At 39.5% G+C, this 21,464-nt stretch overlaps 1 protein-coding gene across 3 annotated transcripts in view; it reads left to right on the plus strand.

The window, feature by feature from the left end:
• Positions 1–1,762: 1,762 nt before the first annotated feature.
• Positions 1,763–21,464, plus strand: part of FBXL4 (F-box and leucine rich repeat protein 4) — a 78,327-nt gene continuing 58,625 nt past the window's right edge. For 2 of the 3 annotated variants that reach the window (XM_010367680.2, XM_030928745.1), the window contains exons 1-2: positions 1,763–1,967; positions 20,873–20,990. The gene's annotated coding sequence lies outside the window, so the exon portion shown is untranslated. The remainder of the gene's footprint in view (positions 1,968–20,872; positions 20,991–21,464) is intronic. The other variant, XM_030928744.1, reaches the window with a different exon arrangement.

The raw sequence follows: 21,464 nt of genomic DNA on the forward strand, positions 1-21,464 counted from the left end.
CAACCAGTGTGCGCTGTTGGTGGGAATGCATATTACTAGAGCCACTGTGAAAAACTGTATGAAGATTCTTCAGAAAACTAAAAATAGAACTACTATATGATCCAGCAATTCCACTACTGGGTATAGATCCAAAAGAAAGGACATACATATATCGAAGAGATATCTGCACTTCTGTTTATTGCAGCACTATTTACAATAGCCAAGATTTAGGACCTAAGTGTCCATGCAGCAGATGAATGGATAAAGAAAATGGGGTACATATACACAATGGAATATTATTCAGCCATAAAACCCTCCACAAAATTCTTTTATTTGCAGCAACATGGATAGAACTGGAGGTCATTATGACGAGTGAAATAAGCCAAGCACGGAAAAACAAAGAATGCATGTTCTCACTCATATGTGGGAGTTCGGAAAGTGGATCTCAGAGAGTGAGAAGTATTGGAGGCGGGGCGGGCCGTGACGGAACAAAGGGAGATAAACATACACTTAGAAGAAACATACACTTAGAAGAAATAAGACCTGGTGTTCCATAGATCAGTAGGATGACTATAGTTAACATTAATCAATAGTACATGTCAAAATAGCTAGAAGAGAATAATTTGAATGTTCCTAGCACAAAGAAAAGATAAATATTTAAGGGGATGAGTAACCCAGTTATGCTGATTTGATTACAGAAATGAATCAAATTATCACGTGTACCATGAAAATACGTACAGCTATTGTGCATCAAAAAGTTGAAGAAAATAAAAATTTTAATTTTTTCGTATACCATATATACTGCATATCGTGTATTGATTCTGTTCATATATAAGTAAATATCCTTACTGTTTTGCCTCATTAGGAGCATTCAGACAGCAAATAATGTGTAGTTCAACATTTTACTAAATATTTTCCATCTTAGTGGATATTTTGTAACAAGACAAACATGATGCAAACTAAAAAAAAGTGCCAAAGCCGGGCGTGGTGGCTCACGCCTGTAATCCCAGCACTTTAGGAGGCTGAGGTGGGCGGATCACAAGGTCAGGAGATCAAGACCATCCTAGCCAGTATGGTGAAACCCCGTCTCTACTAAAAATACAAAATATTAGCTGGGCGTGGTGGCGCGCCCTTGTAGTCCCAGCTACTCGGGAGGCTGAGGCAGGAGAATCTTGAACCTGGGAGGTGAAGGTTGCAGTGAGCCAAGATCGCGCCACTGCACTCCAGCCTGGCAACAAAGCGAGACTCCGTTAAAAAAAAAAAAAAAGGGCCATACTGAAGCTACCAAAAATAAATCAAAATGAGTAAGAGAGACTGCCAGACCATCTTCTTCATCAGAGGTAATGGTCAGAGGCTTCTGAACGTTGGTATGGAAATGAGCCTGCAGGCAGGATTTGTATACAGGGCAGAGGAGGTTTGTAAACTAGGTGAATTATACCTTTAGAGTGCATATAATGTATATTATACTTTTCCTCTGCGTATGCGTACCAGCCGTATTACCTACGTATCACCTGATCCACCAAATCTGGACTGAAGAAGTCCTAGCAGGACTACACTACACAAGGCGAGCCAGTACTTGGAGGAGATTATTCCGAAGAGGATTTGTAGCCACTGCCCACTCTATATTATCTAGGCCCTTTACACTTAAGCCCCAGTGGAGAGGGAAAGCCAGCAGGAAGCTCCTCCCCCTGGCCTGGGAGCGGGCTGTCCATAGGACCCAAAGCACCTCTCACCGGAGAAACGCCCGGCTTTACTTCTGGCCCGACCCGCCTCCCTCCAGGCCCCGCCCCGCCTCCTCGGCCCCGCCCCACCTCCCCGCCCCGGCCCTCCTCGCGGCCTCAGCGTCTTCCTTCCGGGTCGCGCTGGCCGGGGTTGCAGTGGTTGTGCAGCGGCCAGAGAGCCGGGGAGCCGCCCCCGCACCCAGGCCTTCTCGCACTGCCTGGTCGCTGGTGGAGCCCGCTGCGCGCGCCTCTCCCGGACCCTGCAGGGTACGGCCCTTCCTTTATTTCTCCCTCCCGAGGGTCTCCGTCTTCTTCCTTCGGCACTGGGGCGGGGCCGGGGCCGAGCCAACGCGCAGCTCCGCGCTTTGGGGAGTCTGAACGCCTGGCAGGGGCCCCCGCTGCCGGCCCCTCCCCGCCCGCTCTCCTGCGCCCCCGCTTCACGCTTGCGGGGCTTGCTGGGGCCCCTGAGAACTGCTGACGTGCTTCGGGCTGTTTCTACGCTACAGTCTGCCTGCAGGCTGTGAGGCGTCGTCCGGAAGTGTGCGCGGCTCAGGGTTGTTTACACCAGGGGGGACTGCGGGTCGCCCACACCCGCGCTCTGTGCTGCCCCGTCAGCCACGCGTCGGCCACACACAAGCCTGTGCTTGTGACTCCTGTGCCTGCTCCCTTGATTTCCCTCTGACATCCGATGGTTTTTGCCTAACCAGGCCTATGTTTTCTTTCTTCAGGACTGCTACAAGGTGCCCGGCTACAACCTTGTTTCGATGTTTAGGTTTAGGGGTGCCCCTAGAGTGTGATGATGACCATCTACTTGGCCTCCTTGTCAACATATTTATAACGGGTGGTTTTGGATTTCCTTGATTTCCCAGTGATCATTGCCACAAAGCTTCGAGATGCATTCACAGATTGAAATACAGTATACAAATAACTATTATAGAAGGTGAAGATGGTATAAGCTTGTAGTCAGGTAATTGCGTCGGCCTGATGCCCGGCTGGCTTTATGCACCAGGTGCAGGGATCTCTGTGGACAGGGTCTGTTCGCAGACACAAGCTGCCTTTTCTGCTGCTTGCGTGCACTCCTCGGTTTCTTAAGTTCAGGTATAGGTATATATTTTTTTCTTTCAGGCTCACTTCCTGCCTCCATTATCCTATATCGCATATTGTATCTGTTGGTTGAGTAGAGAGAGATTCATGCAGAGTCATGAACGCTCCAATAGTCCTTTATCAGATTAAGGACTTGGGGGAAATGTGCATTATGCTCTAGTAGGCACTCTAAAAGTTCCTTGAATTGGATTCTTCTTTCCATACTTGTGTTCTGAGTACTAACTTTGTTTTTAACTTCTGTCCCAAAAGTTGGCTTTTCTGAACTCTGCGTTTTCGAACTCTTCCCTTCTGTTACTGACTTGAAAATCAGATAAATCAGCTCATTGTAAGATAGATAATTTCTTTACTCACGCAATGATGAAGTAATGCAGTTATAGTACTCTGCACAATGGTACATATGGTGCTTGCACATATGGTCAGTTAACAAAAACTACCCCTTCTTTCTTTACTGTGTTAGTCTCATCCTCTTCATTTTGCTGTGGTTGACATTCTCGATCTTAACTTCGCGGATCTAACTTCAACGTCCTTTAAAAAAGGCCTTTATCTACATGAATTATATATAAATATCCACCTCCGTTTTCTTCTAGTATTGTTAATGATCTTATTCATATTTAGTGTGAGATAAGAAGGCTCTAACTTTATAATTTTGTTACTGACTGCATCATCATTTGTTGAATTCTATTTTTCCCTGCTGATCAGTCCTATAAATACCATAGGCCCTAAATTCTCTTGTATTCTTGGGACTTTCTGAACGGTCGTGCAGTGTTCTTTGGCTCCCTGTGGTGATCCTGGCTTCTGTGACGCTCTTATTGCTCTAGGTTTATAATGTGTTTTAATGTTTAGGGATTGGAACGATGCCTGGCATATTGTAGACATCACTAAATATTTTTTAAATGAACACATTTAGTGGGGGCAAGTTGATTCCCTTTCTTTACCTCTTGCCTCTTTAAAATTTTCCTGCCAGTTATTGAGATTCGTTTATTTTAGCTTGCTTTTTCCATGGTCAGTTGAATCATTAACTGTTAGTAAATAAATCCCTTCTGTTGTTCACTCAGAACTTGGGGTTAGAGTTGCTCCTTACAGTTACATGGAGAAGTAGCCTGATTAAAAATCTGCATGCCTTTTGACTTTGCACTGTATCATAGTAACTGTAGTGTGCCTCTCCCCATCACCTATGATTTAGGATGTTCTGTACCTGGTTTCTAAGAGAAAAAAATGGTTATCTGAGAGATAAATGGCTGAAGTGTTCCCTGGGACATCCTCATATCCATTTGTATTTTACCATCCCAACTGGATATCTCAAATATAATAAATTTTAAGATGTTGTTACTGTGGACACTTAAAACCTCATTAGCTCATGAAATAAATGCATACATTCTTTAAAAAAGATCAAGCAATACAGAAATCCTCAAAGGAGGAAGTGAAAGTGCTGTGTGCCCACCTACCCAGTAACGTTGTTCCATAATCACTGCTTGCAGATTTAAAAAATAATAGATTTAAGTCTACTTTTGTTTCATAAATGGCAGTGTACCATGTATAATTTTCTATAGCTTCCACTTAATGGATGAACATCCTTCTGTGTCAGTGCATATAATAGTATCTTGTCTTTTTTGTAAGTCTTTCTGATACTTCATTGTAGGAATAACCCAAAAGTTATTTAGCCAATCCCCTGTTGGCATTATTCCAAATTTATTACAAACAGAACTGCAAGGATCATTTTTGTATTTATTCTGTATATTGTCATATTTGCATGTTAGTTTATTTCCTAAGATATGGAATTGCTAGGTCAGAGGCTACACATAAGTGTTAAATTATGAGAGATTCTGCCAAAGTACTCCTCAAAAGTTGTTGGTAAGAGTAAATTTAGACAATTTGTTAAAATGCTGCTTTTGCCACATCACATTGCGAATAATTGTCAAGGATCTGAGATCATACCCTACTTGCAAGCTAACAGTTTCATGGAAACTGGCAGAAAATATGAGACTCCTGACTGAGAGACAAAGCACAACAGTAACGGTAGCCAGAGGATCATCTTATGCTGATTTGCTGGAGCCCTGATTTCCACAGGGTGATGTGACAAGAGCCCAGTGACACTAGCAGGTGAAGTAGGTTGTGTTACAAGAGAGGAATCCTTAGTTTAGGGAACCTGAATCTTTCATAGTGGGCTGCAAATAAACGTGTCTGATCTTTGCCAGAGAGGGAGACATTATCTTTATTTTCCTGCATGGTAAACAAACCTGCCCTCTGTACCAGAGGGAGACATCTCTTTATCTGCCAAGGCTATTTGCTGTGTGAACACCATTGAAAAGATGAAAAATAAAGGCCATCAGTGCCTCTGCTTATATGACATGCAGAAACTTGAGAGACTTGCTAAGATGAAATGATTTTTTTTTATATTTAGTAATTTTGTGGATGAAAAATACTGTTTTATTGTTTTAGTGTTGCATTTCTTTGCTTATTGATGGGGTTGACTATCTGTATGTTTGTTGGTCATTTGTATTCGTTTTTACTTGCATGATCATATCCTTTGCTTAGGTTTCTGTTGAAATGTTCCTCTTTTCTAATTGATTTGTAATAGCTCTTTACATATTGTGGCTATTAATGATTTGGTTCACCATTTGCTAGTATTTTGTCATAGTCTATTTTTTAGTGTTTCTTGGGGCTTTTGCTGTATAAAGGTCTTTATTATTTATGTTGCCAGTTCTGCTGTTGTTTTCCTTTATGGCCTCTGGGTTTCCACCCCAAGATTATTAAAATGCTCTTTGTACACATTCTGTTATCATAGATTTAGATTTTTAAAAATGGTTGCTATGCCATACTATCGCAAATTTATTTTTCCAAATTGCTGGACATTTTCCTAAAACATTTATTTGATAAACTATCCTTTCCCTGTTATTTGACTTGACACATTTGTTGTAAGATACTATATCCTTAATTTGTTGTTTTCTCAAAGCCAACAAATCAGTAAGCAAAGTATGTTAGATATTTACTGTGATTATGATTTTGGTTGAATTCAGCCTTAAAGATAATATGTGTAATTGTTCTTAGTGGATTTTATCTTAAAAAATATAAAGTATCTTTTTTGCCCTGTTTGATGATTTTTGCCTGGGAGTCTACATTGTCTTATATGACTCTTGCCTCTCTGTCAGTTTTGTGTGTACCTGATAGGTCTTTTTTGCCCATATGTTTATTTTCAGTAATTTTACACCATTTTGCTTTCCTTGCCTTTCATAAGCATCAAACATTCATGTAACTGAGCTGGACTTTTATTTCTCCCTGAAATCTTCCCCCTTTCCAATTTGGAAGTTTGTCTTTTTTTTTTTTTTTTTTTTTTTTTTGAGACAGAATCTTGCTCTGTCACCCACGCTGGAGTGCAATGGTGTAATTTTGGCTCACTGCAACCTCCATCTCCTGGACTCAAGTGATCCTCCTGCCTCAGCCTCCCAAGTAGCTGGGACTGCAGGTGCACACCACCATACCTGGCTAATTTTTGTGTTATTTGTAGAGATGGGGCTTCACCATGTTGCCCAGGCTGGTCTCAAACTCCTGGGCTCAAGTGATTCACCCACCTTGGCTCCCAAAGTGCTGGGGTTGTAGGTGTGAGCCACTGTGCCTGACCTGGAAGTTTGTCCTTTTTGTTTGTTTGTTTGTTTGTTTTACATTTTATAAAACTTTTTAAAAAGATCATTGTAGATTCGTATACAGTTGTAAGAAATAATACAGAGAGATGTAGATCTTGTGTATATTCACCCAGTTTCCACCTATGGTAACACCTTGCATAACTATAGTACAATTTTGTACTCAGAAAATTGACATTGATACAACCTTATTCAGATTTCACCGGTTTTACATTCACCCATCCCTGTGCCTGTTTAGTCGTAAGTAATTTTATGTAGATTTCCTGTGAACATCACTGCAGTCGAAATATACAAGGGTTCCATCACAAGGTTACCTTGTACAAAATTGCATTTATCTCTTAATAGGACAATTTAACCTAGTCGTATTAACTTTTTTTTCCCCTCTCCTGCAAGTTTGGAAATTCTGAAACCGTCTATAAATGACACTTTTTTTGCCCTCATTCTTCCCATTAATAAGTTGAGACCTTGATCTCTTGCCTTCTTTGCATTCTTGGTTTTATTGATTTGATTTCTTTTCTATAGTTGTATTATTCTGTTCCCACATTGCTATAAAGAAATACCTGAGACTGGGTAATTTATAAAGTAAAGAGGTTTAATTGGCTCACAGTTCCACAGGCTTACAGGAAGCATGATGCTGGCTTCTACTAGGCTTTTGCGGAGGCCTCAGGAAACTACAATCATTGTGGCAGGCAAAGCAGGAGCAAGGGTCTTATGTGACAGGAGCAGAAGGAAGAAAGAGTGGGGGATGCTGTACACACTTTGAAACAAAAAGATCTCTTCAGAACTCTTATGAGAACACCACTAGGGGCATAGTGCTAAACCATTAGAAACCACCCCTATGATCCAGATACCTCCTTCCAGGCCCCACCTCCAGCACTGGGGATTACATTTCAGCATGCAGACACAGATGCAAAACATATCAGTAGTTCTGTTTTTTTTTTTTTTCTCTAACCAGTTTTTAAAATTTTACCAGTATTGTATCACTTAGGTTTAACTATAAGATCACTGGTTACTTGAATAGTATGTCTTCCCTATTTTTGAAATATTTAATTGTTTTTTTTTTTTTTTTACTGGGATACATTTTTAAGTAATAGTTTCAGGAAGAGTTATGGGAAGTATAATTGCATATCTAGAATCTTTTTAATTTTATTTTGTTATTTCTATGTGAATAAGAGTTATGAGCCATTTTTTTTCCTTTAGAATTTCCTTGAATTTAAATCAGCTTCAGTCTTTATCTTATATAGATGTTAGGTTTCTTGTGTATGTGCGCTAGGTCATTTATTTGTCTCTTTTAATTTTCAGTTTATTTCAGTCACCACCTTTTAATGTCTGAGAAAATTTTTAAGTTAGTTTGTACTTATTTTATGGATCCTATAACCTATTAATTTACACTAAATAATGATTTTTTTAAAAAACTGTTGTCTAATTTTGGCATTAACTTTAATTGAATGCCATTTGCTGTAATTGCTTGTTTCCCTGTCTTTAAAATGGTTAATTCTATTCAGACATATAAATGCAGATCTATGTTGACCATCTTGTTCCTGGTCTGAAATATTTCATGTCATGAAGATCACTATTCTCTTTTCCAGACAGGTAGTTTCCTAAGGCAAGATGAGTGGTTGGGGCTGTGTGAGCAGGATTTGCCCTGGGCAGAATAAGTGGGCAGAACATGCTAAGTAGTACTTATCTTTTTTTTTTTTTGATAGCATGTGCATAAACACATCAATACTAGGGTATCAGGTTTACAACTTGACTTGTTTTGACTGAAAGCAAAAGCACACAGAACAGTTACATCATCCTAAAAATTCCTTGTATGACCCCTTCGTAGTTATAGTCAATTTCTCTTTCTTCCCTTAACCCTCGGCAATCACTGATCTATCTGCCTTTCCTATGTGCCTTTTCCAAAGTATCACATAAATGAAATCATACAATATGTAGTTTTTGCATCAGACCTCTTGTCACTTAACAAAATGCATTTTAAGATTCATCTATATTATTGCTTGGATTGGTAGTTATTTTTATTTTTTTTTTTCTGAGTAGTAACTCATTGTATGGATATAACACTGTCCATTCATCTGTCAAGGACATCTTAGATGTTTCCAAGTTGGAACAATTATGAATAAACCTGCTATAAACGTTTGTATACAGGTTTTTGGTTGAATGTAGGTTTTCAGTACACTTGAGTAAATACCTTGGAGTGGGATTGCTGGATGGTTTGGTAAGGGTGGATGTAACTTTATAATAAACTGCCAAACTGTTTTTCAAAGTGGCTATATGATTTTGCATTCCCACTAGAAATGTTTGCAGAATCTAATTTGGTATCTTAAAATTTGATTCGTTTGTAATTAACTCTTCCCAGATCTTCCCCTAAGAGTAAATACTTCCCAGGTCTAAGATGAAATACTTTCTCAGGGTTTACTCTTTTGAAACTGTACTTGATCTTGCTCTTCAGTAATATGTTTGCTAGGACATGTACCAGTATCCCGTAAGAGAAAAAAAGATGTTATCAAGTAGATGAAAGGGCAAGCACAGACTGGGAGAAAACATTTGCAAAAACGTCTAACAAAGAATGTGTATCCAGTGCATATAAAGAACTCTTAAAACTCCATAATAAGAAAACAACAACAACAAAAAATGGATTAGAAAATAGACACGGCACTAAAGAAGATACAGATGGCAAATAAGCACATGAAAAGATGTTCCATGTCATTAATCAATTGAGAAGTTCAAATTAAAACCACAGGGTATCACCACCCACCTACTAGAATGGATGAAGATAGACCATATTAACTATTGATGAGGATGTGGAGCAACTGGAACTCTTATATATTGATGTGAGAATGTAAAATGCTACAGCCACTTTGGAAATAATTTGGTACTAGAAACAACCCAAATGGTTCACAGCAACTGAATTGATACGCCTATGTAGCTGACCCTTGAACAACTTGGGTTTGAACTGTGAAGGTATTTGCTTATATGTAGTTTTTTTCCAATAAATAATAGAAAAATTTTGGAGGTTTGCAACAATTTGAAAAAACTTGCAGATTGCATAGCCTGGAAATATATATAAAAAAGGGGTATTTCACGAATACATAAAATATTTGTAGATACTAGTCTATTTTATAATTTATTGCCATGAATAGCACACAAATATATTATAAAAAGTTAAAATTTATCAAAAGGTCATCACACACTTACAGAATGTACATGCTTCCATTTGCAGTTGAGAGAAATGTAAACAAATGTAAATTCAATATTAAATAACTGCATAGTTAGATGTAGTACATACTATACTACTGTAATAATTTCATAATCACCTCCAGTTGCTATTGCAGTGAGCTCAAATATTGCAGCTATCAGCTTCCAGTGCTGTGTGAAGCTAATCATCTACACATGAGCAGTTTGTCTCTCTAGTAAATTGTGTATTACAGTAAGAAGTGATTTCTTTCTGATTCTCATGTATTTTTCACTGTGCTTAGTGTAATACCATAAAATTTGAATAACACCATGGGACTCTTAGAAAGTGCCACTGGTAATGCTGGGAGTGTTTCCAAGAAACAGAGAGAAGTCATGACATTACAAGCAAAAACTGAATTGCTTGTTATGTACCATAGATTACAGTCTGCAGCTATGGTTACCTGTCATTTCAAGACAAATGAATCCAGCAAAAGGACCACTGTAAAAAAAGAAAAGATAATTTATATAGCTGTTGCTACAGTTATATCAGCAGATGCAAAACCTTGCACTTTTTGTGAAATACCACTTTATCTCATATTGAAAATGCAGCTCTTATGTGGGTGAAGAATTGCTATAAAAAAGGCATACTTGTAGACTAATATATTTTGAGAGAAAGTGAAGTTAATGTATGACAGCTTAAAGCAAAAGGAAGGTGAAGGATCTAAAGCTAGAGAATTTAGTGCCAGCAAAGGATGGTTTGATAATTGTAGAAAGAAGTTTGACTTTACAAATGTTAAGATAACAGGAAAGGCAGTTGCTACTGTTCAAGAGGCAGCAGATGATTTCCCAGATACCATTAAAATAATTGAGGAGAAAGGCTATCTGCTTAAATGGGGTTCTTTCTCTCTTGTTTTGTTTGTTTTGTTTCATTTCATTTTGTTTCATTTCCATCCTTCCATCCATCCATCCATCCTTCTTTTTTTTTTTAATTATACTTTATGTTCTGGGGTACATGTGCACAACGTGCAGGTATGTTACATATGTATACATGTGCCATGGTGGTGTGCTGTACCCATTAACTCGTCATTTACATTAGGTATATCTCCTAATGCTATCCCTTCCCTCTCCCCGCACCCTACAACAGGCCCTGGTGTGTGATGTTCCCCTTCCTGTGTCCAAGTAATCTCATTGTTCAGTTCCCACCTATGAGGGAGAACATGCGGTGTTTGGTTTTCTGTTCTTGCAATAGTTTGCTGAGAATGATGGTTTCCAGCTACATCCATGTCCCTACAAAGGACATGAACTCATCCTTTCTTATGGCTGCATAGTATTCCATGGTGTATATGTGCCATATTTTCTTAATCCAGTCTGTCGTTGATGAACATTTGGGTTGGTTCCAAGTCTTTGCTATTGTGAATGGTGCCGCAGTAAACATACGTGTGCATGTGTCTTTATAGCAGCATGATTTATAATCCTTTGGGTATATACCCAGTAATGGGATGGCTGGGTCAAATGGTATTTCTAGTTCTAGATCCTTGAGGAATTGCCACACTGTCTTCCACAATGGTTGAACTAGTTTACAGTCCCACAAACAGTGTAAAAGTGTTCCTATTTCTCCACATCCTCTCCAGCACCTGTTGTTTCCTGACTTTTTAATGATTGCCATTCTAACTGGTGTGAGATGAGATCTCATTGTGGTTTTGATTTGAGTTTCTCTGAAGGTGAGTGATGATGAGCATTTTTTCATGTATCTGTTGGCTGCATAAATGTCTTCTTTTGAGAAGTGTCTGTTCATATCCTTTGCCCACTTTTTGATGGGGTTGTTTGTTTTTTTCTTGTAAATTTGTTTGAGTTCTTTGTAGGTTCTGGATATTAGCCCTTCTCAGATGAGCAGATTGCAAAAAAATTCTCCCATTCTGTAGGTTGCCTGTTCACTCTGATGGTAGTTTCTTTTGCTATGCAGAAGCTCTTTAGTTTAATTAGATCCCATTTGTCAATTTTGGCTTTTGTTGCCATTGCTTTTGGTGTTTTCAACATGAAGTCCTTGCCTATGCCTGTGTCCTGAATGGTATTGCCTAAGTTTTCTTCTAGGGTTTTTATGGTTTTAGGTCTAACATTTAAGTCTCTAATCCATCTTGAATTAATTTTTGTATAAGGAGTAAGGAAGGGATCCAGTTTCAGCTTTCTACATATGGCCAGCCAGTTTTCCCAGCACCATTTATTAAATAGGGAATCCTTTTCCCATTTCTTGTTTTTCTCAGGTTTGTCAAAGATGGTTGTAGATGTGTGGTATTATTTCTGAGGGCTCTGTTCTGTTCCATTGGTCTATATCTCTGTTTTGGTACCAGTGCCGTGCTGTTTTGGTTACTGTAGCCTTGTAGTACAGTTTGAAGTCAGGTAGTGTGATGTCTCCAGCTTCGTTCTTTTGACTTAGAATTTTCTTGGCAATGCGGGCTCTTTTTTGGTTCCATATGAACTTTAAAGTAGTTTTTTCCAATTCTGTGAAGAAAGTCATTGGTAGCTTAATGGGGAGGCATTGAATCTATAAATTACCTTGGGTAGTATGATCATTTTCATGATATTGATTCTTCCTATCCATGAGCATGGTATGTTCTTCCATTTGTTTGTGTCCTCTTTTATTTCATTGAGCAGTGGTTTGTAGTTCTCCTTGAAGGGGTCCTTCACATCCCTTGTAAGTTGGATTCCCAGGTATTTTATTCTCTTTGAAGCTATTGTGAATGGGAGTTCATTCATGATTTGGCTCTCTGTTTGTCTGTTATTGGTGTATATGAATGCTTGTGATTTTTGCACATTGATTTTGTATCCTGAGACTTTGCTGAAGTTGCTTATCAGCTTAGGAAGATTTTCAGCTGAGACGATGGGGTTTTCTAAATGTGCAATCATGTCATCTGCAAACAGGGACAGTTTGACTTCTTTTTCCTAATTGAATACCCTTTATTTCTTTCTCTTGCCTGATTTCCCTGGCCAGAACTTCCAACACTATGTTGAATAGGAGTGGTGAGAGAGGGCATCCTGTCTTGTGCCAGTTTTTAAGGGGAATGCTTCCAGTTTTTGCCCATTCAGTATGATATTAGCTGTGGGTTTGTCATAAATAGCTCTTATTATTTTGAGATACGTTCCATCAATACCAAATTTATTGAGAGTTTTTAGCATGAAGGGCTGTTGAATTTTGTCAAAGGCCTTTTCTGCATCTATTGAGATAATCATGTGGTTTTTGTCTTTGGTTCTGTTTATATGCTGGATTATGTTTATTGATTTGCGTATGTTGAACCAGCCTTACATCCCAGGGATGAAGCCCACTTGATCATGGTGGAAAAGCTTTTTGATGTGCTGCTGGATTCGGTTTCCCAGTATTTTATTGAGGATTTTTGCATCGATGTTCATCAGGAATATTGATCTAAAATTCTCTTTTTTTGTTGTGTCTCTGCCAGGCTTTGGTATCAGGATGATGTTGGCCTTATAAAATGGGTTAGGGAGGATTCACTCTTTTTCTATTGATTGGAATAGTTTCAGAAGGAATGGTACCAGCTCCTCCTTGTAACTCTGGTAGAATTCGGTTGTGAATCTGTCTGGTCCTGGACTTTTTTTCGTTGGTAGGCTATTAATTATTGCCTCAACTTCAGGGCCTGCTATTGGTCTATTCAGGGATTCAACTTCTTCCTGGTTTAGTCTGGGGAGAGTGTATGTGTCCAGGAATTTGTCCATTTCTTCTAGGTTTTCTAGTATATTTGTGTAGAGGTGTTTTTAGTATTTTCTGATGGTAGTTTGTATTTCTGTGGTGTTGGTGGTGATATCCCCTTTATCATTTTTTATTGTGTCTATTTGATTCTTCTCTCTTTTCTTCTTTATTAGTCTTGCTAGTGGTCTATCAATTTTGTTGATCTTTTCAAAAAACCAGCTCCTGGATTTATTGATTTTTTGGAGGGTTTTTTGTGTCTCTATCTCCTTCAGTTCTGCTCTGATCTTAGTTATTTCTTGCCTTCTGCTAGCTTTTGGATGTATTTGCTCTTGCTTCTCTAGTTCTTTTAACTGTGATGTTAGGGTGTCAATTTTAGATCTTTCCTGCTTTTTCTTGTGGGCATTTAGTGCTATAAATTTCCTTCAGACACTGCTTTAAATGTGACCCAGAGATTCTGGTATGTTGTGTCTTTGTTCTCATTGGTTACAAAGAACATCTTTATTTCTGCCTTCATTTTGTTATGTACCCAGTAGTCATTCAGGAGTAGGTTGTTCAGTTTCCATGTAGTTGAGTGGTTTTGATTGAGTTTCTTAGTCCTGAGTTCTAGTTTGATGGCACTGTGGTCTGAGAGAGAGTTTGTTATAATTTCTGTTCTTGTTTATTTGCTGAGGAGTGCTTTACTTCCAACTATGTGGTCAGTTTTGGAATAAGTGCAATGTGGTGCTGAGAAGAATGTATATTTTGTTGATTTGGGGTGGAGAGTTCTGTAGATGTCTATTAGGTCCGCTTGGTGCAGAGTTGAGTTCAATTCCTGGATATCCTTGTTAACTTTCTGTCTCGTTGATCTGTCTAATGTTGACAGTGGGGTGTTAAAGTCTCCCATTATTATGGTATGAGAGTCTAAGTCTCTTTGTAAGTCTCTAAGGACTTGCTTTATAAATCTGGGTGCTCCTGTATTGGGTGCACATATATTTAGGATAGTTAGCTTTTCTTGTTCAGTTGATCCCTTACCATTATGTATTGGCCTTCTTTGTCTCTTTTTATCTTTGATGGTTTAGAGTCTGTTTTATCAGAGACTAGGATTGCAACCCCTGCCTTTTTCTGCTTTCCATTTGCTTGGTAGATCTTCCTCCATCCCTTTATTTTGAGCCTATGTGTGTCTCTGCATGTGAGATGGGTCTCCTGAATATAGCCAACTGATGGGTCTTGACTCTTTATCCAATTTGCCAGTCTGTGTCTTTTAATTGGACATTTAGCCCGTTTACATTTAAGGTTAATATTATTGTGTGTGAACTTGATTCTGTCATTATGATGTTAGCTGGTTATTTTGCTCGTTAGTTGATGCAGTTTCTTCCTAGCATAGATCGTCTTTACAATTTGGCATGTTTTTGCAATGGCTGGTTCAGGGTTGTTCCTTTTCATGTTTAGTGTTTCCTTCAGGAGCTCTTGTGGGGCAGGCCCGGTGGTGACAAAATCTCTCAGCATTTCCTTGTCTATAAAGGATTTTATTTCTCCTTCAGTGATGAAACTTAGTTTGGCTGGATATGAAATTCTGGGTCGAAAATTCTTTTCTTTAAGAATGTCGAATATTGGCCCCCACTCTCTTCTGGCTTGTAGAGTTTCTGCCGAGAGATCTGCTGTTAGTCTGATGTGCTTCCCTTTGTGGGTAACCTGACCTTTCTCTCTGGCTGCCCTTAACATTTTTTCCTTCATTTCAACTTTGGTGAATCTGACAATTATGTGTCTTGGAGTTGCTCTTCTCGAGGAGTATCTTTGTGGCGTTCTCTGTATTTCCTGAATTTGAATGTTGGCCTGCCTTGCTAGGTTGGGGAAGTTCTCCTGGATAATATCCTGCAGAGTGTTTTCCAACTTGGTTCCATTCTCACCGTCACTTTCTAGGTACACCAATCAGACGTAGATTTGGTCTTTTCACATAATCCCATATTTCTTGGAGGCTTTGTTCTTTTCTTTTTACTCTTTTTTTTCTAAACTTCTCTTCTCGCTTCATTTCATTCATTTGATCTTCAATCACTGATACTCTTTCTTCCAGTTGATCAAGTCGGTTACTGAAGCTTCTGCATTTGTCACGTAGTTCTCGTGTCATGGTTTTCATCTCTATCAGGTCGTTTATGGACTTCTCTGCATTGGTTATTCTAGTTATCCATTCGTAAAATCTTTTTTCAAGTTTTTTAGTTTCTTTGCGCTGGGTTCATAGTTCCTCCTTTAGCTCTGAGAAGTTTGATCGACTGAAGCCTTCTTCTCTCAACTTGTCAAAGTCATTCTCCATCCAGCTTTGTTCCTTTGCTGGCGAGGAGCTACATTTCTTTGGAGGGGGAGAGGCGCTCTGATTTTTTGAATTTTCAAGTTTTCTGCACTGCTTTTTCTCCATCTTTGTGGTTTTAACTACCTTTGGTCTTTGATGATGGTGACATACAGATGGGGTTTTGGTGTGGATGTCCTTTCTGTTTGTTAGTTTTCCTTCTAACAGTCAGGACCCCTCGGCTGCAGGTCTGTTGAAGTTTGCTTGAGGTCCACTCCAGACCGTTTGCCTGGGTATCAGCAGCAGAGGCTGCAGAAGAGAGAATATTGCCGAACAACAAGTGTTGCTGTCTGATTGTTCCTCTGGAAGCTTCGTCTCAGAGGTGTACCTGTCCGTGTGAGGTGTGAGGTGTCAGTCTGCCGCTAGTGGGGGATGTCTCCCAGTTAGGTTACTCGGGGATCAGGGACCCACTTGAGCAGGCAGTCTGTCAGTTCTGAGATCTCAGCCTCGGTGTTGGAAGAATCACTACTCTCTTCAAAGCTGTCAGACAGGGACATTTACATCTGCAGAGGTTTCTGCTGCTTTTTGTTTAGCTATGCCCTGCCCCCAGAGATGGAGTCTACAGAGGCAGGCAGGCCTCCTTGAGCTGCGGTGGGTTCCACCCAGTTTGAGCTTCTCGGCAGCTTTGTTTACCTACTTAAGCTTCAGCAATGGTGGGCGCCACTCCCCCAGCCTCGCTGCCACCTTGCAGTTAGATCTCAGACTGCTGTGCTAGCAATGAGGGTGGGACCCTCTGAGCCAGGTGTGGGATATAATCTCCTGGTGTGCCGTTTGCTAAGAACTTGGTAAAGCACAGTATTAGGGTGGGAGTGACCTGATTTTCCAGGTGTTGTGTGTCACGGTTTCCCTTGGCTAGGAAAGGGAATTCCCTTCCTCCTTGCGCTTCCCAGGTGAGGGGATGCCTTGCCCTGCTTTTGCTGTCACTCGTTGGGCTGCACCCACTGTCTTGCACCAACTGTCTGACATGCCCCAGTGAGATGAACCTGGTACCTCAGTTGGAAATGCAGAAATCACCCATCTTCTCTGTCGCTCACGCTGGGAGCTGGAGGCTGGAGCTGTTCCTATTCGGCCATCTTGGCGCCCAATCCCATCCATCCTTCTTGACTTGTCTTCCTTCCATCTTGTCTTGTCTTGTCTTGTCTTTTTTTTTTTTTTTTTGAGACAGGATCTTGCTCTGTCACCCAGGCTTGAGTGCAATGGCATGATCACAGCTTCCTGCAGCCCCAGCCCCCTGAGGTGGAAGCAGTCCTCCCAGGTAGCTAGGATTACAGGTGCACACCACCACACTTGGCAATTTTTTTATTTTTTATTTTTGTAGAGGCAGGGTCTCCCTGTGTTGCTTAGGCTGGTCTTGAACTCCTGGTCTCAAGTGATCCTTCTGCCTTGGCCTCCCAAAGTGCATGAGCCACTGCACCCAGCCTCAGTCAGGTTTTAAATGCAGACAAAGTGCCCTATTCTGGGGGGAAAAAGCCACAAAAGACATTTGTTTAAGAAGGAAAGCAAGCACCAAGATTTAAGGCAGGAAGGGACAGAGTAACTCTGGTGTTTTGTGCAAATGCATCTGCGTTTACGATCAAGATTCCCCTTATTTGTAAAGCTACTAACCCCCAGCCTTAAACGGAAAAGATAAATGCCACTTACCAGTCTTTTGGTTATGTAACAAGAAGGCCTGGACAGTGAGAATTCTTTTTCTTGATTGATTTCATCAATGCTTTCTCCCTGAAGTCAGGAGGTATTAATACCTTGCTATAAGGGACTGCCTTTTAAAGTTCTTTTGGTATCAGACAAGGTCCCTGGCCACCCAGAACTCCACGAGTTTAACAATGAAGATGTCGAAGTATTCCACTTGTCCCCACATGCAATGTCCCTAATTCAGCCTGCAGATCAGGGGGTCATAAGGAGCGTTAAGGCTTATTATACATGGTACTCTATGGAAAGAACTGTCAACTCTGTGGATGAGAACCTCAACAGAGAGAACCTGTATGTTCGGAAGGATTGCACCATAAATATGCCATTGTTACAGAAAAAACTGTGAAGGCCATCAAGACTCAAACAATAAGAAAATTAAAGAAAACTGTACCGATAGTGTACATGACTTCACAGGATATATGACAGAACCAATCAAGGAAATCATGAAAGAGATTGTAGATATGGCAAAAAAAAAAAAAAAAGGTGTAGGGGGAGGAGGATGAAGGGTTTCAAAATATGGATCTTAGAGAAATTCAAGAGCTAACAGACTCCACACCAGAGGAGTTAACAGAAAATGACTTGGTGGATATGAGTGTTTCTGAATTAGTGCCGGATGATGAGGAAGAAGACATAAAAGAAGCAGTGCCAGAAAACAAATTGACATTAGACAATCTGGCAGAAAGTTCCAATTATTCTGGACGGTTTTGACTTCTTTTACAACATGGACCCTTCTATGACATGGACACTGCAACTAAAGCAAACGGTAGAAGGATTGATACTGTATAGAGAGATTTTTGGAGAAATGAAAAAGCAAAAAATCAGGCAGAAATTATAGTATATTTCCATAAAGTTGTACCAAATGTGCCTGCCTCTCCTGCCTCTTTTTATATCTCCTCCATCACTTTCACCTCTGTAGTCTGAATAACAAGGTCTACCCCTCCTCTTCCTCCTCCCTCCTCAGCCTACTCAGCCTACTCAACATGAAGATCAGACTGAAGACCTTTGTGGTAATTCACTTTCACTTAATGAGTGGTCAATATATTTTCTCTTATGATTTTCTTAACAATACTTCCTTTTCTCTAGCTTACTTTATGGTAAGAATACATTATATAACTTACAAAACATGTCAATCAACTGTTTATGTTATTGGTAAGCCTTCTGGTCGACAGTAGGCTATTAGTAAAGTTTTGGGTGAGTCAAAAGTTATACTCAGATTTTTTAAAACTTATTTTTAGTAGAGACAGTGTTTTTCCATATTGGCCACCGGTCTCAAACTCCTGACCTCTGGTGATCCACCTGCCTCAGCTTCCCAGAGTGCTGGGATTATAGGCATGAGCCTCTATGCCAGCCTATATTGAGATTTTTTACTGCACAGGGGGTCAGTGCCCCAATCCCATACATTGTTCAAGGGTCAACTGTATAATAGGATTTGATTCAGAATAAAAAGGAACTGAATTACTCATACACATAGCATCATGGGTATATCTGAAAGATAGGCGGAATAAAATAAGCTAGATATAAAATAATACAGTTGATCCTCAAACAACATGAAGGTTAGGGGTGCCGATCCCCCATGCAGTTGATCTAGCTATAATTTTTTACTCCCCATAAGCTTAAATACCACTGAATAGCCTATGGTTGACTGGAAGCCTTACTAATAACATATACAGTTGGTTAATATATGTTTTATATGTTATATGTATTGTATACTGTACTCTTACAATGAAGTAGGCTAGAGAAAGAATATATTTAAAAAATCATAAGAAAGAGAAAATATATTTACTCTTCATTAAGTGGAAATGGGTCATCATAAAGGTCTTCATCCTCATTGTAGTCATGTTAAATAGGCTGAGAGGGAGGAAGAGGATGGGTCAGTCTTGCTGTCTCAGAGGTCGCAGAGACAGAAGAAAAGGCACATATAAGTGGACCCACACAGTTCAAACCTGTGTTGTTTTTGTTTGTTTGTTTGTTTTTTGTTGATTTTTTTTTTGTTTTTTTTTTTTTGTTTTTTTTTTTGAGACAGAGTCTTGCTCTGTCGCCCAGCCTGGAGTGCAGTGGCCGGATCTCAGCTCACTGCAAGCTCCGCCTCCCGGGTTCACGCCATTCTCCTGACTCAGCCTCCTGAGTAGCTGGGACTACAGGCGTCCGCCACCTCGCCCAGCTAGATTTTTGTATTTTTTAGTAGAGACGGGGTTTCACCATGTTAGCCAGGATGGTCTCGATCTCCTGACCTCGTGATCCGCCCGTCTCGGCCTCCCAAAATGCTGGGATTACAGGCTTGAGCCACCGCGCCTGGCCAAACCTGTGTTGTTTAAGGGTCAACTGTACGTACTATATTATTTCACTTTCTTATAATTCTGGAATAAAGGACAATCTGGTTTATAGTGACAGAAAGCAGATCAGTTTTTGCCTGGCGCAGGTTGTGGATAGGTGATTGACTAGGGAACCTTTTAGGCTGGGGTAATATTCTGTCTCTTGGTTTTGGTGGTGGTTATGTTGGTTTCTGTCATTGTCAAAACTCATCAAATTATATGCTTAAAGTGGGGTACATTTTATACTAAAGTTAACAGTATTAAACCATTTTAGTTAGTTGCTATTTTAACTATAATGGCAAGCTATGACAGACGTATTGTCCTTGGATTTTTGTTAGGCAGGGTGTAAATCCACTATATTTTTTTCTAGGTAAAATGTTCTCTATGTTAATGTACAAAAATATATGGCTAATATTTGGCTAAAGTAAATTCACATAATTAGTATAACTTTAATAAACAAAATATCATTTTTTCTTTCTTCAGTAAGTTCCTTAAATTTATCCTCAACCAGATATCTCCAATTTTTGGTATTTCAGTTAAATATGCATTGTGTATCTGCTAAAGATATAGGGTTATTCCAGATTCACAGTTCTTCTCATTCAGATGGCTTATTCTTACCCATCATTAAACCCTGAAGAAAAAGGTAATATATAGGTAATATAACAGTGGAATGTATTTCTAAGTTATGTTGTATCATCGTACCTGTGTAATTAGAAACATATCCTTTCTTGTCACTCTGAGATAGCATCTTGGGCAGGAAGAGGGTTTCCAGATCCATTATATCAGAAAAAACAACAACAACAACAACAAAAAATTCCACTCATCCTATAGCTCTACTTAAAAAAAAAAAAAAAGATTTCTTCAATTCCTTTTTCTGCTTTTCTTGCTACTAAAGATTGATTATGAAATATTTCAGAAGTTTAGATATGCTTGTTAAAGAAACTCTAGGAAAGGAAGAACACATTCTGCAGAACTAACCTTTATCAATTCGTAGTTTAAATTTGTTCTGAATCTTATCTCTTGTTTTCCAATAGATTCGTTCCTACTTGACCTCTTGGTTACCTCTTGCTTAGTTCCTGCCATTTATTCATTAACTCAGCAGAGGATTTTGCAGAGTCTACTGTGTTCCAGACTTTTTGCATCATTTCCTTGATTTTTGAGATCTACCTTGATTCCTTGAAGAGAGTGGTACTATTTACCTCTGGTTTTTAAGATTTTTGCTCTTCTTTTAGATTTTTTGTCCTGGCCTGGTTCCCTTGCCTTCTCCATTTGCTTCATTTGCTTGGATTGTCAAGAAGCTTTGAAGCTGGATAGGAGTCTCCAGTTTTCCTCTTGATCCATATGTTTCAGGTAAGAACTCCACCTATTTTTTCTACATTGGGGCCTTATTGATTTAAAAAATACAGTCATAATAAAAATGTTTTAACTGGGCAAGAATTTATTTAGAGGAAGAGAGAGGCACATAAAGCCTTAAGATACCATCCCGAGTAATTTCCATGCTGACACTATTACATTTTTTCAGTGTTAGTTTTTTAAGATCTAGTACAATTAGAATATCAATAATTATGATGAAGAAAAAGAGGAGTTTTTCCAATGCTTGGCCTTTGCTCCTTTACATCCATCTAATACCAGAACAATATTAAGCTGTCTTGTTACCTTTGCTCTTTTATTACAGCCTGTCTCTTCTCTCTCTCTCTCTTTTTTTTTTTTTTTTTGAGATAGAGTCTCGCTCTGTCGCCCAGGCTGGAGTGCAGTGGTGCGATCTTTGCTCACTGCAACTTCTGCCTCCTGGGTTCAAGCGATTCTCCGTCTCTTTTGTCTTAA

This window comes from Rhinopithecus roxellana, chromosome 4 (assembly GCF_007565055.1).
Source record: "Rhinopithecus roxellana isolate Shanxi Qingling chromosome 4, ASM756505v1, whole genome shotgun sequence".
Classification (NCBI taxonomy): Eukaryota; Metazoa; Chordata; class Mammalia; order Primates; family Cercopithecidae; genus Rhinopithecus; species Rhinopithecus roxellana.